The following is a 16,356-nucleotide window of genomic DNA, read 5'->3' as shown; positions in this document are numbered from 1 at the left end:
GTGTTAAGTGATACACACAGGCCGGGTGCGGTGGCTCATGCCTGTAATCCCAACACTTTGGATAGCCAAGGTGGGCAGATCACTTAAGGTCAGGAATTTCAGACGAGCCTGGCCAATATAGCGAAACCATGTCTCTACTAAAAATACAAAAATTAGCTGAGTGTGGTGGTGTATGCCTGTAGTCCCAGCTACTCAGGAGGCTGAAGCAGGAGAACTGCTTGAACCCGGGAGGTGGAGGTTGCAGTGAGCCGAGATAGTGCCACTGCAGTCCAGCCTGGGCAACACAGCAAGAGTCCATTTCAAAAAAAAAAAAAAAAAAGTGGTACACTCAGTAGACTGAATTTACTGATAAGAAAATTATAATCCCTATCACAACCACTATATAGATAAATATAAATACTTGAATATATAGGAAGAGATATGGCCAAGAAGGCAATTTAAGGCAATTTAATATAATTAATTAAATTTACATGCAATACTAACCAGTTGCATTGTTAAACTGACTAAAATACAGCACTAAAAAATAATCACAGAGAGAACAAAGAGAAATAAGAAATAAGAGGGAAAATCAATGTTAAGAACAAATAGCAGACTTCTACTTCTGTCCAAGATAGACTAAGATGTTCAAGAGAAAGCCACAAGGGAAACTGGAAAATGTCTTGAACGGAATGGCAACAAACATGAAATTTATCAAAACTTGAGACGTAGGCTGGGGGCAGTGGCTCACGCCTGTTAATCACTTGAGCTCAGGAGTTCGAGACCAGCCTGGGCAACATGGTGATACCCTGTCTCTACAACAAATACAAAAAACATTCACTGGATAAGGTGGCATGCACCTGTACTCCCAGCTACTTTAGGGCCTAAGGTAGGAGGATCGCTTGAACCCAGGAGGTCGAGGCTTCAGTAAGCCGGGATCACACCACTGCCCTCCAGCCTGGGTGACAAACTAAGGCCCTGTCTCAAAACAACAACAGCAAAAAAAAAAAAAAACAACAAAAACAAAAACAAAAAAACACAACTTCTGGGATTCAATAAAAGCAATAGAGAACAACTTACAGCATATATATTTTCATTAGAAAAGAAAATCTAAATTAAAAGACCTAAGGTTCCACCTTTATAAGTTAGAAAAGAAGAGGAATATATAACACATAGTAAAGTAGTGGGAAGGAAATAATAAAGAGCAGAAGTTTAACAAAATAGAAAACAGGGAGATGAAATAAAAATTAACAAAGCCCAAAACTTTCTTTAAAAAGGTCAACAAAATTGAACAATTCTATTTGGACTGGTCAAAAAAATAAAAATAAAAACAAAGAAAAAACCAGAACACAAATCACCAACATCAAGAATAACAATGAGGTAATTACTGCCAATGCCAGCAAAATTAGCAAAATAATAATAAAGTACTATTGGCGGCCAGGCGTGGTGGCTTGCACCTGTAATTCCAGCACTCTGGGAGGCCAAGGCAGGTGGATCACCTGAGGTCAGGAGTTCAAGACCAGACTGGCCAAAATGGTGAGATCCTATCTCTACTGAAAACACAGAAATTAGCTGGGCACGGTGGTGCCTGCCTGTAATCCCAGCTACTCGAAGGCTGAGGCAGAGAATCACTTGAACCTGGGAGGTGAAGTCTGCAGTGAGCCGAGATCGTGCCACCACTGCACTCTAGCTTGGGTGACAAAGCAAGACTCCATCTCAAAATAATAATAATAATAATAATAATATTGGCAACATCAGTCCAACAATTTCAGCAACTTATACAAAGTAGTCAAATTTCTTGGAAAAATAGAGCGCACCAAAATTGACTTAAGTATACAAAAATAGGCCAGGCCCAAGGGCCTGGAGGGAGGGAGGGAAGGAAGGAAGGAAGGAAGGAAGGAAGGAAGGAAGGAAGGAAGGAAGGAGGGAGGGAGGGAGGGAGGGAGGGAAGGGGAAAAAGGAAAGGGGAAAAAGGGAAAGAAAATAGGGGAGGGGAAGGGAAGGGAAGGGAAGGGAAGGGAAGGGAAGGGAGAAAAAGGAATGTCCCTATACTTTTGCCAAAAAACGAATTTATCAAAAATTTTCCCAGAAAAGTTTCAGTTTCTCACGAAGTTCTATATAGAATTCAAAGAAAAATAACACCAAATTTACACAAAGTTTCATTTTAAGTGACCAGCATAATCCTCAACAAACACCTGACAAAACCACTATAATTCTTAAACAGAGAATTAAAGTACATGACAAAAATAAAATATATGTCAGGAGATGGGCAAGTGAATTTACAGTATCCTAAGAGTTTTAGAGGATTCAGAAAGGAAAAAAGCACATAGTAACGTTAACTTTTTTTAAAGCTAATAGGGTAGAATGGAACGAGTGAAACAAATCAGAATAGGAAAGACAAACACAAAACATTTAATAAGATGGAAGGTTTATACCAGGTGCAGGGATTCCAACACTCTCAAAGCTGAGGCAGGAAGATCACTTGAGCCCAGGACTAAAAAGCTAGTGAGCTAGGATCCTGCTACTTGCACTCCAGCCTGAACTACAGAATGAAAACCTATCACTTAAAAAAAAAAAAAAAAACTTCGGAATAGTGAAGGTCTTTCTAACAACTCAAAATGCAGATGTCATGACAGATTAATAAACTGAAATTAAAGTAAAAAACTCATGCATGGTAAAAAAAAAAAAAACTTTTTTTTAAAGCACAATATAAATAAAGACTAACCAGATGGGTAAAAATTAGTCCAATTCATATCAAAACAGCATAATAATATATGAGGGGCTCCTTATGAACACTCCAATAAATCAAACTAAAAAGATCAACAACTGGCTGGGCACGGTGGCTCACACCTGTAGTCCCACCAGTTTGGGAGGCCGAGGTGGGTGGATCCTATCTCTACTAAAAATAAAAAAATCAGCTGGGCATGGTGGCACGCGCCCATAATCCCAGCTATTCAGGTGAGTGAGGCAGGAGAATCCCTTGAACAGGGGAGGGAGAGGCTGCAGTGAGCCAAGATCAAGTCACTGCACACCAGCCTACGTGACAGAGGGAGACTGTCTCAAAAAACAAAGAAAAAGATCCACAACCAAGTCAAAAAGCAGACCACAGAAGAGAAAAAACAAATTGCTCTTCAAACTATAAAAAGATGTGAACTTCACTAGTATTAAGAGAAATGCAAAACTACTGCTTGGATATACAAACTTTTACCTGTTATATTACCAAAGGTATGAAGAACAGCTTTTTTATTCATATATTGGTAAAACTGGGAACATATATTGATAAAACTACAGGGCGAATAATTTCGGACTATCTATCAAAATTAACTGCAAAACTCCTTTGACCCAATGTTTCCACCTATGGAAATTAATAATCCTGTAGATATATATTGTAAACAAGCAAAATGACATATATACAAGAGTTAGTCACCAAAGTAGATCAAAAAGTGCATCAACACTGATTGATTAGATATTAGATAACATGGTTAAAAAGAAAAAAAAAGCTCTATACTGAAAACAAGATAAATTGTTCATGCCGGGTACAGTGGCTCACACGTATAATCTCAGCACTTTGGAAGGCCGAGGCAGTAGGATCATTTGAGGTCAGGAGGTCAACACCAGCCTGGCCAACATCGTGAAACTCCACCTCTACTAAAAATATAAAAATGAGCAGGGCGTGGTGGCACATACCTGTAATCCCAGCAACTTGGGAGGCTGAAGCAGGAGAATCACTTGAGCCCGGAAGGTGGAGGTTGCAGTGAGCTGAGACTGCACCACTGCACTCCAGCCTGGGCGAATGAGCGAAGCTTCAAAAAAACAGAAAATCAAAGAAAAAAGAAAAGCAAAGTCTCAAAAAAAAAGAAAAAAATAAGATAAATTGTTCAGTGAAAAAAATTAAGACGCAGAAGAGTATATAATATTAACCAATTTGTATAAAGATGGAGGGAGTAATTAAGTATTTGTCTATTCACATTTGAATATGCAAAAGAAACCTAGAAAGATATGTAAGAAAGTAGTAATTACATGGTAGCAGGAAAGCTATTGATAAACTGGGCAGATGGGGAACAGGAATAACAGGAAGAGTTTTCAATATATTTTTAAATTTTCTACAATCTGACTGTATAACATAGTCTGAAGATCCAACTGTAAAATATATATAGCTAACCAAAATCATTGTATTTTTACCTTTTATTTACTGACACCATTACTCTAATTTATGCCAAAACTACTTTAGAGGTGGCTACCCAAAATGAAGAAGAGTATAGTAACAGGAGCTAAACCTCTACTTTTTTTAGCTGCCTCATCATATATGCCATGGTCTAATAAACTCATGTCTACACATTTCAGAATAGTACTGAACTGTAGAAAAATATGATTTCTCTGACAAAGATAATTGAAAGTGGAGAAGAAAATGAGTAATACACAAGGGTCCATAGGAAAGTATGACAAAATGTGATACAGAAGTCAGCATTTCTTTTTTTGTTTTTGTTTTTTGTTTTTTGGAGACAGGGTCTCATCCTCACCCATCCCAGGGACTGAAGTACAGTGGTGTGACCATGGCTCATTGCAGCCTCGACCTCCCAGGCTCAACTCCTGCTCAGCTTCCCAAGTAGCTGGAACTACAGGCACGTGCCACCATGTGTAACTAAGTCTTTTTATTTTTATTTTTTATATTTACTTTTGCAGAGACCAAGGTCTCCCTATGTTGCCCAGGCTGGTCTCAGACTCCTATGCTCCAGTGAGCCTCCTATCTTGGCCTCTCAAAGAGCTAGGATTACAGGTGTTGGGCAGCACACCCAGCCTAAAAGTCAACATTTCTTTATATTCAAGCAACAAAGATCCTCAGAGTTAAATAAAATTAGCATTCACTAGAAACATCATCTGTCTAGAGATACACAAAAGAGAAAAAAAGAATCTAAAACAACAGATTTCAGGTCTAACCACCACAACAAAAAAATGTGGCTCATTTTTCAAAAAAAAAAATCCTAACATAAGAAACTATATCCATTTTTAAAAATAGACTTTTTTTTTTTTTTGGAGACAATCTCCTTCTGCCACGCAGGCTAATGAGCAATGGTTCAATCTTGGCTCATTGCAACCTCTGCCCCCCGAGGTCAAGCGATTCTCCTGCCTCAGCCTCCCAAGTAGCTGGGACTACAGGCACGCACCACCACACCCAGCTAATTTTTCTATTTTTAGTAGAAACCAGGTTTCACCATGTTGGCCAGGCTGGTCTTGAACTCGACCTCAGGTGATCCGCCTCCCTCGGCCTCCCAAAGTGCTGGGATTACAGGTGTGAGCCACTTCGTCCAGCCAAAAAAAATAAGAATTTTAATTAGAAGCCGGGCGCGGTGGCTCAAGCCTGTAATCCCAGCACTTTGGGAGGCCGAGATGGCGGATCACGAGGTCAGGAGATCGAGACCATCCTGGCTAATACGGTGAAACCCCGTCTCTACTAAAAAATACAAAAAACTAGCCGGGCGACGAGGCGGGCGCCTGTAGTCCCAGCTACTCGGAGGCTGAGACAGGAGAATGGCGTGAACCCGGGAGGCGGAGCTTGCAGTGAACTGAGAGCCGGCACTGCACTCCAGCCTGGGTGGCAGAGCAAGACTCCGTCTCAAAAAAAAAAAAAAAAAAAAAAAAAAAAAAAAAAAAAAAAAAGAATTTTAATTAGAAGTATGTATTTAATAGATCATTCTGCATAAAATAGCCAATGCTTAAGTTTGTCCACAAAGTAGAAAACTTGTGGGTCAGTACAATAAGGATTCATAAATTATAGCCACTACTGTTAAAAATGAGTAGAAAACGCTGTTTAATTTGATGAAATAAAATAAACAACTAGGTGTCTGAAAATACTCCACTGCCCCAGTTTTCAGTAACATTTTTTTCAAGAAATCTCTGCACTTACCCCCATTATCTGTTCTTTTTAAAGCTCCATCCTTATGGGGACAAAGTTCACATCTCTATAAAAAAAAGAAACAGGTAATGAAGAAATATTTCAGATTATCCAAAATGTAGTATCTTCCCTGCAACTTCAAAACTACTGAAAATGTGAGAGCAGCATTTGTACTATTTGTCCCCCAAGAATATTTCAGAACATTCTTCACAAACAGTTGTTCTCGATGACATGTGATCTCCTTCAGAGGACAAGTAATTTTTTTAAAGTACATTTTAACTTTTAAACTCCTGTCATGAGCCAGGCGCGGTGGCTCACGCCTGTAATCTTAGAACTTTGGGAGGCCGAGGCGGGTGGATTACCTAAGGTTGGAAGTTCGAGACCAGCCTGACCAACATGGAGAAACCATGTCTCTACTAAAAATAAAAAATCAGCCAGGCGTGGCGGCACATGCCTGTAATCCCAGCTACTGAGGAGGCTGAGGCAGGAGAACTGTTTGAACCCGGGAGGCGGAGGTTATGGTGAGCCAAGTCACGCCATTGCACTTCAGTCTGGGCAACAAGAGGGAAACTCCATCTAAAAGAAACAAAACAACAACAACAAAAAACTCCTGCCACAGTTTTTTAAATCTTACATTAATAAAAACATAAAGATGCTGGGATCATTTACCCGGAGAGTGGGAGGAGAAACAAAAAGGTCCTCTCAACACAGGAATGGGGCAAGGCTTTTAATATCTGCCTGTTATCTGTTTACTTCCTGTCTTACGGTCACAGCTAGGATGACTGCCGTCAAGTAGGTCTGGTTTCTCTTAAAGAGCCAAACTCGAGAACGTAGAATTTTAATTTAAGTGGCAAGAAATGATTTCATGTATGCTGATTTCCCTTCTGAAAGGAATTAGGCTAATCAGCTATTATTATTCAAAGACAATAGTACTCAAATTTTATTGTGGATCCCTCTCCCTCCCATGCTCAGAATTTAAAACCAAAAATAAATGTAGAGCCAGCACTACCACTTCTTATGAAACACAGTAAGTTTCAATGGCATTGTCTTACTATCAAGAATATGTTCCTGAACGTCACACTTGAGCATTATATCTCACTTTGTTTCCAAAAGAGGTTTTGCAGCACACAATATAGTAATATAGGCTGAGCACAGTGGATCACACCTGTAATCCCAGCACTTTGGGAGGCTGAGGTAGGCAGATTGCTTGAGCCCAGGGGTTCAAGACCAGCCTGGGCAACATGGCAAAATCCCACCTCTACAAAACACACACACACACCACACACACACAAATTCGCTGGGTGTGGTGGTGGCACACCTGTAGTAGAGCTACTCAGCAGGCTGAGGCGGGCAGATCAATTGAGCCTGGAAGGTCAAAGCTGCAGTGAGCCACGATTATGCCAATGCACTTCAGCCTGGGTTACAGAGTGGACCCTATCTCAAAAAAACAAACAAACAAAAAATGTGTGTGTGTGTATATATATATACCACACACACATATATATACCTATATGTGTATGTATGTATACATACACACACATATACATATATACACACTTTATATACACACACTATATATACACATCCTACATATAAATATATATACACTTACATAACATATATAAATTACAACAAAAAATTAGAGTAGAAAATTAAGTTGCAATAGTTTTAAAAGTACAGAAAGTATAAGCCATAAAAGCCTACTGAGGCCGGGTGCAGTGCCTCACACATATAATCGCAGCACTTTCGGAGGCCAAAACAGAAGGACCATTTGAGGTCAGGAGTTCGAGAACAGCCTCAACAGCAAAGTGAGACTTCATCTCTACAAAAAATAATTGTTTAAGAAATAGAGCCTATTGGCCGGGCACAGTGGCTCACGCCTATAATCCCAGCACTTTGGGAGGTGGATCACAAGGTGAAGAGATCAAGATCATCCTGGTCAGTGTGATGAAATCCCATTTCTACTAAAAATACAAAAATTTAGCTGGGTGTGGTGGCGTATGCTTGTAGTCCTAGCTGAGGGAGGCTGAGGCAGGAGAATTGATTGAAACCAGAAGGCAGAGGTTGCAGTGAGCCGAGATTGTGCCGGCTTGGGCAACAAGAGCAAAACTCCATCTCAAAAAAAATAAAATAGAACCTATTAATAAAGTTTGGATATTTGTGCCTCCAAATCTCATGTAAAAATTTAATCCCAGTGCTGAAGGTGGAGCCTAGCAAAAGGTGTTTGGGTAATGGAGGCAGATCCCTCGTGAATGTCTTGGTGTTTTCCTTGTGGTAATGAGTGAGTTTCTTGCTGTTGTTAGTTCACGTGAGATCTGATTGGTAAAAAGAGCCTGCCATCTTGCTCCCTTCTCTCACCATGTGACACTCTTGGTCCCCATTCCCACTCCCCCATGAGTAAAAGTTTCCTCAGACCAAAGGTGTTGGTGGTATGCTTGTAAAGCCTACAGAACTGTGAACCAAATAAACCTCTTTTCTTTATATTAATAATCTACCCAGTTTCCGGTATTCCTTTAATCTAAAACAGACTAATATCGCTATATTTCTTGCCTTTCAGTATTTCACTCTCCTGATTTTCCTATTACCTCTTTGGCAGCACCTTTCTGATCTCCCTATCAAACCTTAAAATGGTGAAGTTCCTCAGGGCTCTGGCCTAAGATGTCTCACTATTTCACGTGAAACACTAGGCAATCTTATTCATTGTCCAAATTTCCTTTACCAATAAATTATAAAAATAACAGTGACTCCCAAACTTTATCTATTTGTATCTGTCCTTAGGTTCAGGTATAAAACTCTGTATACTACGTAAACACTTTATTTTATTTTGAGACGGAGTCTTGCTCTGTTGCCCAGGCTGGAGTGCAGTGGCTCGATCTCGGCTCACTGCAACCTCCACCTCCAGGGTTCAAGCAATTCTCCTGCCTCAGCCTCCCAAGGAGCTGGGATTACAGATGTGTGCCACCATGCCCAGCTAACTTTTTCTATTTTTAGTGGAGATGGGGTTTCGTCATGTTGCCCAGGTTGGTCTCAAACTTCTGGCCTCAAGTGATCCACCCACCTCAGCCTCCTAAGTGCTAGGATCACAGGCGTAAGCCACCGCACCCAGCCTACATAGACACCTAAAACACTCCGCAATTTATGACAAAATCTGCTCTTCCTGCTCTTTCCAATTATTGGTAATGATATTTTCAATGACCCATTGCTCATGCAAGACACCTAGTGGTCATAATCTTTGACCACTTCATACCTTACTCCTTAACCTCACTTTTAATCCCTAACTGTATTGTGCCCTTCCTCTTCCTCAAAAGTGGTGAGATGTGCCTATCTCTCTCCATCTCCACTATTACCCTACTTAAAGCCAGCATCACCTTTCATCAAGACCACTTCAGTCACCTTCTAAATGCAGTAATCCCCCAATTATCCATGCGAGAAACATTCTAAGAACCCCAGTGGATATCTGCAACAACAAATGGCACTAATAAGCACTTGATTCTGTTTTTTGCTATACATACATACCTATAAAAAAGTTTAATTTATAAATTAGGCACAGTAACAGATTAACAACAATAATAAAATAGAACAGGCTGGGTGTAGTGGCTCATATCTATAATCCCAGGACTTTGGGAGGCCGAGGCGGGCAGATCACCTGAGGTCAGGAGTTTGAGACCAGTCTGGCCAACATGGTGAAACCCTATCTCTACTAAAAATACAAAAAAATTAGCTGAATGTGGTGGCACACACCTACAGTCCCAGCCAAGCAGGAGGCTAAGGCACAAAAATTGATTGAACCTAGGAGGTTGCAGTGAGCCAAGATCATGCCACTGCACTCCAGCCTGGGCAAAAGAGAGAGACCCCACCTCAAAAAAATTAAAAAAAAAAAAAATTACAACAATCTACTACAAAAAAAGTTATGTGAATGTGGTCTCTCTTAAAATACAGTCTGCCTAACAACAACAGCATATACAATGGTGGTTCCATGAGATTAAATGGAACTGAAAAACTCCTACTGCCTAGTGACGTAATGATATAATAGCCATAGTAACGTGACAGAGTAATTTTTAAAACAAATTTAGTGTACATTAAGTGTACAACGTTTATAAAGTCTACAGTAATTGTAGCAGTCCATTATCTCACTGCTATAAAGAACTACCCGAGACTGGGCAATTTATAAAGAAAAGAGGTTTAATTGACTCATAGTTCCACATGGCTGAGGAGACCTCAGGAATCTTTCAATCATGGTGGGAGGGGAAGCAAGCACGTCTTATATAGCAGCAAGCAAAAGAAAGAGAATGTGTACATAGGAAAAAACTGCCACTTTCAAAACCATCAGATCTCAAGAGAATTCACTCACTATCATGAGAATGGGATGGGGGAAACTGCCCCCATTATCCAGTCACCTCCCTCCTTCAACACATAGGGATTACAATTCGAGATGAGATTTGGGTGGGGATACACAGCCAAACCCTATCAGTAGTGTACAAAAATGTCAAAGGCTTTCACATTCACTCACCACTTACTGACTCACCCAGAGCAACTTCTAGTCCTACAAGCTTCATTCATGTTAAGTCCTACACAAGTGCATTTTTTTCCTTTCATACCATTATTTTAGCTGTACCTTTTCTATGTTTAAAAACACAAATACCATTATGTTAAGTTGCTTACAGGATTCAGTAATGAAATGTACAAGTTTGCAGCCTAGGAGCAATAGGCTATACCATGTAGCCTAGGTATGTAGTAGGCTATACAATATAGCTTTGTTTAAGAACATTCTAAGATGATTGTGCAATGACAAAATCACCTAATGAGGTATTTCTAAGAAAATACCTCCCTCCTGCATGACACAACACATGATTCTACCTTACTGTACTCTACTCACCTATTTTCAGAGGGGTTGACCATGGGGAACTAAAATCAAGGAAAGAAAAACCGCAGATAATGGAAAATGACTGTAGTCTCTTAATATTCACTCTTAACCAACTATCACCAATCTGCAGAATGAACTTTTCACAACAAAACGAACTTCAGAAATGCAAATCCAAATATACCACTGCCCACTTAAAAACACTTCAATAGGCCAGGCACCGTGGCTCAAACCTGTAGTCCCAGCACTTTGGGAGGCTGAGGCAGGCAGATCATGAGGTCAAGAGATCGAGACCATCATGGCCAACATGGTGAAAACCCATCTCTACTAAAAATACAAAAATCATCTGGGTGTGGTGGTGCGCACCTGTAGTCCCAGCTACTCGGGAGGCTGTGGCAGGAGGATGGCGTGAACCCAGGAGAAGGAGGTTGTACTGAGTCGAGATTGCACCACTGCGCTCCAGCCTGGCGACAGAGCAAGACTCTGTCTCAAAAATAAAAAACAAAACAAAACAATGAAAACACTCCAGTAGTTTTCCTGCATCATATAACCCTTTCCTATCTCCACAAACTTCCCTCTTTCCAACATTTCACGTTATGGGCAATGCTGGCTTTTTCTTCTTTCAATTCTATAAATTCTCCACAGCTCATTCCCACTTCAGAGGCTTTTAATGGATTGTTTTTACTCTAAATGGAGTATTATCATTCACTACACCCTCTTCTGCAGCTGGATAACTTCTATTTATCCTGCAGGTCCTTGCTTAAAGTCACTTCATCAAAGACAAGGTCTCTGAATCTCCAGATGAGGTTAGGTGACATATTATGATTTACTTATGCTTTCCTTCTTGAGATATATTACAATTACAATTAACTATGCAATTAAGTTAACTCCTCTGCTAGATTACAAGCTCCATGTTATGGCTATAGCTAGCCACCCCTAACATCAGACACAGTCTCCAGGCACAGTAACTCAAGAACTACATGATGAAGGGATAAAGGGAACAAAATCACAAACATCCCATTGATGCTATAACCAAAAAGAAAAAAAGAAAAAAAAATTGAATTTAAAAAAACAGGCCAGGTGCGATGGCTCATGCCTGTAATTGCAGCACTCTGGGAGGCCAAGGCGGGTAGATGACATAAGGTCAGAAGTTCAAAACCAGCCTGGCGAACATGGCGAAACCCCATCACTACTAAAAATACAAAAATGAGGCCGGGCACCATGGCTCACACCTGTAATCCCAGCACTTTGGGAGGCCAAGGCAGGTGGATCACGAGAGATCAGGCCATCCCGGCCAACATGATGAAACCCTGTCTCTACAAAAAATACAAAAATTAGCTGGGCATGGTGGCACATGCCTGTAGTCCCAGCTACTCTGAAGGCTGAGGCAGGAGAATCACTTGAACCTGGGAGGTGGAGGTTGCAGTGAGCTGAGATCACACCACTGCACTCCAGCCTGGCGACAGAGCAAGACTCCAGCTCCAAAAAACAAAAAATTTAGCCAGGCATGGTGGCAGGCACCTGTAATCCCAGCTACTCAGAAGGCTGAGCCACGAGAATCACTTGAACCTGGGAGGCAGAGGTTGCAGTGAGCTGAGATCAAGCCACCACACTCCAGCCTGGGCAACAGAGTGAGATTGTCGTCAAAAAAAAAAGTCAATATTCATTTTTGTATGATTTCGATGACACCATAATCCTATTCTTTTGGACAGCAATTAAGCAATATGAATCAAGAAAAAATCCAATTTAATTACTGCACTTCTAGAGAACCAAAGCAAATAATGTAAGATACAGCATTTATAAATTACCTTTGTGTCTTTTATATCATTTATATACTTTACTTTCAAGACATGAGTATGTATGTACAAAGATATTTTATATAACCATTTATAACCAAAAAACTTTTTTATAAAAGTCTGGCTGGCTGCAGTGGCTCTCACTTGTAATTCCAGCACTTTGGGAGGCCGAAGTGGGTGGATCACTTGAGGTTAGGAGTTCAAGACCAGCCTAGGCAACACGGTGAAATCCCATCTCTACTAAAAATACAAAAAATTAGCTGGACATGGTGACGTGAGCCTGTAGTCTAGCTATTCGGGAGGCTGAGATGGGAGGATCACTTCAGCCCAAGGGGTCGAGGTCACACCACAGAACTCAAGCCTGGGTGACAGAGTGAGATCTCATCTCAAAAAAAAAAAAAAGCCTAACGGCATAACAATGATGTAACTAATACACTACTTACAAAGATTTTAAACAAGTTAAAAAAGATAATTCACTGGGCCAGGCGTGGTGGCTCATGCCTGTAATCTCAGCACTTTGGAGGCTGAGGTGGGCGGATCACAAGGTCCAGAGATTGAGACCATCCTGGCTAACACAGTGAAACCCCATCTCTACTAAAAATACGAAAAATTAGCTGGGCATGGAGGCGGGCACCTGCAGTTCCAGCTACTGGGGAGACTGAGGCAGGAGAATGGCGTGAACCTGGAAGGCAGAAGTTGCAGTGAGCTGAAGATCACGCCACTGCACTCCAGCCTGGGTGACAGAGCGAGACTCTGTATCAAAAAAAGAAAAATTCACTGAACATTAAAAGGAAATATACAAAATAGGCTGGGCACAGTGGCTCACGCTTGTAACTCTAGCACTTTGGGAAGCCGAGGCAGGCAGATCATGAGGTCAGGAGTTCGAGACCAGCCTGGCCAACATAGTGAAACCCTGTCTCTTACTAAAAATACAAGAAACAAAAAAAATTAGCCGGGCATGGCAGTGTGCACCTGTAATTCCCGGCTACTCCGGAGGCTGAAGCAAGAGAATTGCGTGAACCCAGGAGGCGGAGGTTTCAGTGAGCCAAGATCGCGCCATTGCATTCCAGTCCAGGTGACAGTGCAAGATTCTGTCTCAAAAAAAAGAAAAGAAAATATACAAAATAGGCCAAGCAGGGTGGCTCACGTCTGTAATCCCAGCACTTCAGGAGGCCGAGGCGGGCGGATCATAAGGTCAGGAGATCGAGACCATCTTGGCTAACACAGTGAACCCCCTCTCTACCAAAAATACAAAAAAAAAATTAGCCGGGCGTAGTGACGGGTGCCTGTAGTCCCACCTACTCAGGAGGTTGCAGCAGGAGAACGGTGTGAACCCGGGAGACAGAAGTTGCAGTGAGCCGAGTTCGCGCCACTGCACTCCAGCCTGGGTGACAGAGCGAGACTCTATCTCAAAAAAAAAAAAAAATGCATTAATAGGATTGTGGTAAGAATGGTAAGATTATGGATGATTTCTTTCCTCTATTCTAAACTATATCATTTCCGTTATAATGTGAAGTTTTATAGAAAAATGTCCCTAAATGCTAATTAAACCTGCCCACTGAAGATAAACCTATAATAAATAAAACAGGATGTCTCAGCAATAAAAAAAAAAAAAAAGAAAGAAAAAGAAAGAAAGACACTATAAGCCAAGCATGGTAGCACCAGTCTGCAGTCCCAAATACACAGGCAGGAGGATCACTTGTGCCTGGGAGTTTGAGGCTGCAGTAATATAATCGTACCACTGCACTCCAGCCTGGGCAAAAGAGCAAGACTTGATCTCAAATTAAAAAAAGAAAAATAGAAAAAAAATTTTAAATACCAAAAATACAACATGTGAAGTGAAAATTTCACTAGGCAAGCTTCAAAACAACAAATCTGAGATGACAAAAGAGTCAGTGAATTTGAAGCTACATCAATAGATAGAATCTAATCTGAGGCCAGGTGTGGTGGCTCACACCTGTAATCCCAGCACTTTGGGAAGTCGAGGTGGGTGCGTCACCTGAGGTCAGGATTTCGAGATCAGCCTGACCAACATGGAGAAACCCTGTCTCTACTAAAAAATACAAAATTAGCCAGGTGTGGTGGCACACACCTGTAGTCCCAGCTACTCAGGAGACTGAGACAGGAGAATCACTTGACCCCAGGAGGCAGAGGTTGTGTTGAGCCGAGATCGTGCCATTGCACTCCAGCCTGGGCAACAAAGAGCGAAACTCCATCTCAAAAAAAAAAAGAAGAATCTAATCTGAAAGAGAAAATAGAGGTTAAAAAAAAAAAACAGGGCTTCAGGGACCCACAGTACAGTACCAAAAGGTCTTACATGCATAACCAAAGGCCTAAAAAAGAAAAGAGAAAGAATATGAGGCAGGAAAAAAAATTTTGAAGAAATGATGGCTGAAAATCTCTTCAATTTGAAAAAAGACAAATTCACAGATTTAAGAATCTCAGCAAACCTCAAAGAGTCAAATGCCTTGCTAAAAAGCAAACACAGAGGGAGAAATCTTGAAGCACCAAAAGAAAATGTCACATTACACAGAGGGAACAGTGACTGGATAAATGGCAGATTTCTCATCATAAAATATGGAAGCCAAAATACTTAAATTGCTAAAAGATAAAGCACTGTCAACACAGAATTCTATATCCAACCACAATGCCCTTCAAAAATAAAGGTGAAATATGTACTTTCAGATAAAAGAAAGCAAACACAACTTATCACCAAAAGATACGCCTTGCAAGAAAGGCTAAAGAAATTCTTCAGAATTAAGAGAAATGAGGCCAGAAAATGCAAATCTTCAGAAGACAAAGAAGACTATCACAAATGGTAAATATCTGGGTAAACTTAGAAGACTTTTAGCTCTTAAGTTCTTAACATTACATGATTATTGAAAGCCAAAATTATATTCTTGTTTTCCAGGGCTTATAATATACGTAGTTCCAACACACATGACAATAGCATGACTGACAACAAAGAGGTGATATAAAAGAAAAATTTACAAGCTTTGCTATACTTTATGACTTGTACAATATTACCCATAAGTGGTAATACTATAAAAACAGACTGAGGCCGGGCGCGGTGGCTCAAGCCTGTAATCCCAGCACTTTGGGAGGCCGAGACGGGTGGATCACGAGGTCAGGAGATCGAGACCATCCTGGCTAACACGGTGAAACCCCGTCTCTACTAAAAAATACAAAAAACTAGCCAGGCGAAGTGGCGGGCACCTGTAGTCCCAGCTACTCGGGAGGCTGAGGCAGGAGAATGGCATAAACCAGGGAGGCGGAGCTTGTAGTGAGCAGAGATCCGGCCACTGCACTCCAGCCTGGGCCACAGAGCGAGACTCCGTCTCAAAAAAAAAAACAAAAACAAAAACAAAAAAACAGACGGAAAAGAGTAAAGAAATTGCTAGAGGAATGTGCAAAAGAATTAAGTTGAAACCCTTCCTAATATTATATTAAAAAATTACCCCTTCAAAAGTGAATCGCAGATCTAAATGTAAGAGCTAAAACTATAAAACTTGAGGAAAAAACATAGGAGGTAAGTCTTCAGGACTTGGTTGAACAACAGTTTTTAGACATAACACTAAAAGCAGAGGCAATAAAAGAAAAAATAACTAGAATTTACCAAACCTACAGACTTTTTTGCTACAAACAAAACTATCAGGAAAGTAAAAAGGATGGAAGAAATATTTACAAGTCACATGTCTGATAAGTAGTTTGTAACCAGGATACAGAGCTCTTCTACTCAAAAATAAAAAGCTATACAGCCCAGCTAAAAACTGAACAAAGGATCCAAATAGACACTTCTCCAAAGAAAATATATAAATGACCAATAAGCA

At 40.7% G+C, this 16,356-nt stretch overlaps 1 protein-coding gene across 1 annotated transcript in view; it reads right to left on the bottom strand.

Annotated features, from left to right (window-relative positions):
* LOC117082658 (protein AF-10) overlaps positions 1–16,356 on the bottom strand; it is a 221,636-nt gene that overhangs the window by 157,286 nt on the left and 47,994 nt on the right. Inside the window, exon 4 of the mRNA XM_033209556.1 lies at positions 5,882–5,936. The gene's annotated coding sequence lies outside the window, so the exon portion shown is untranslated. The remainder of the gene's footprint in view (positions 1–5,881; positions 5,937–16,356) is intronic.

This window comes from Trachypithecus francoisi, unplaced genomic scaffold (genome assembly GCF_009764315.1).
Source record: "Trachypithecus francoisi isolate TF-2019V2 unplaced genomic scaffold, Tfra_2.0 Lachesis_group9, whole genome shotgun sequence".
Classification (NCBI taxonomy): Eukaryota; Metazoa; Chordata; class Mammalia; order Primates; family Cercopithecidae; genus Trachypithecus; species Trachypithecus francoisi.
The sequence above is the reverse complement of the archived record's forward strand: the minus strand, read 5'-3'. Positions and strand labels throughout refer to the sequence as shown.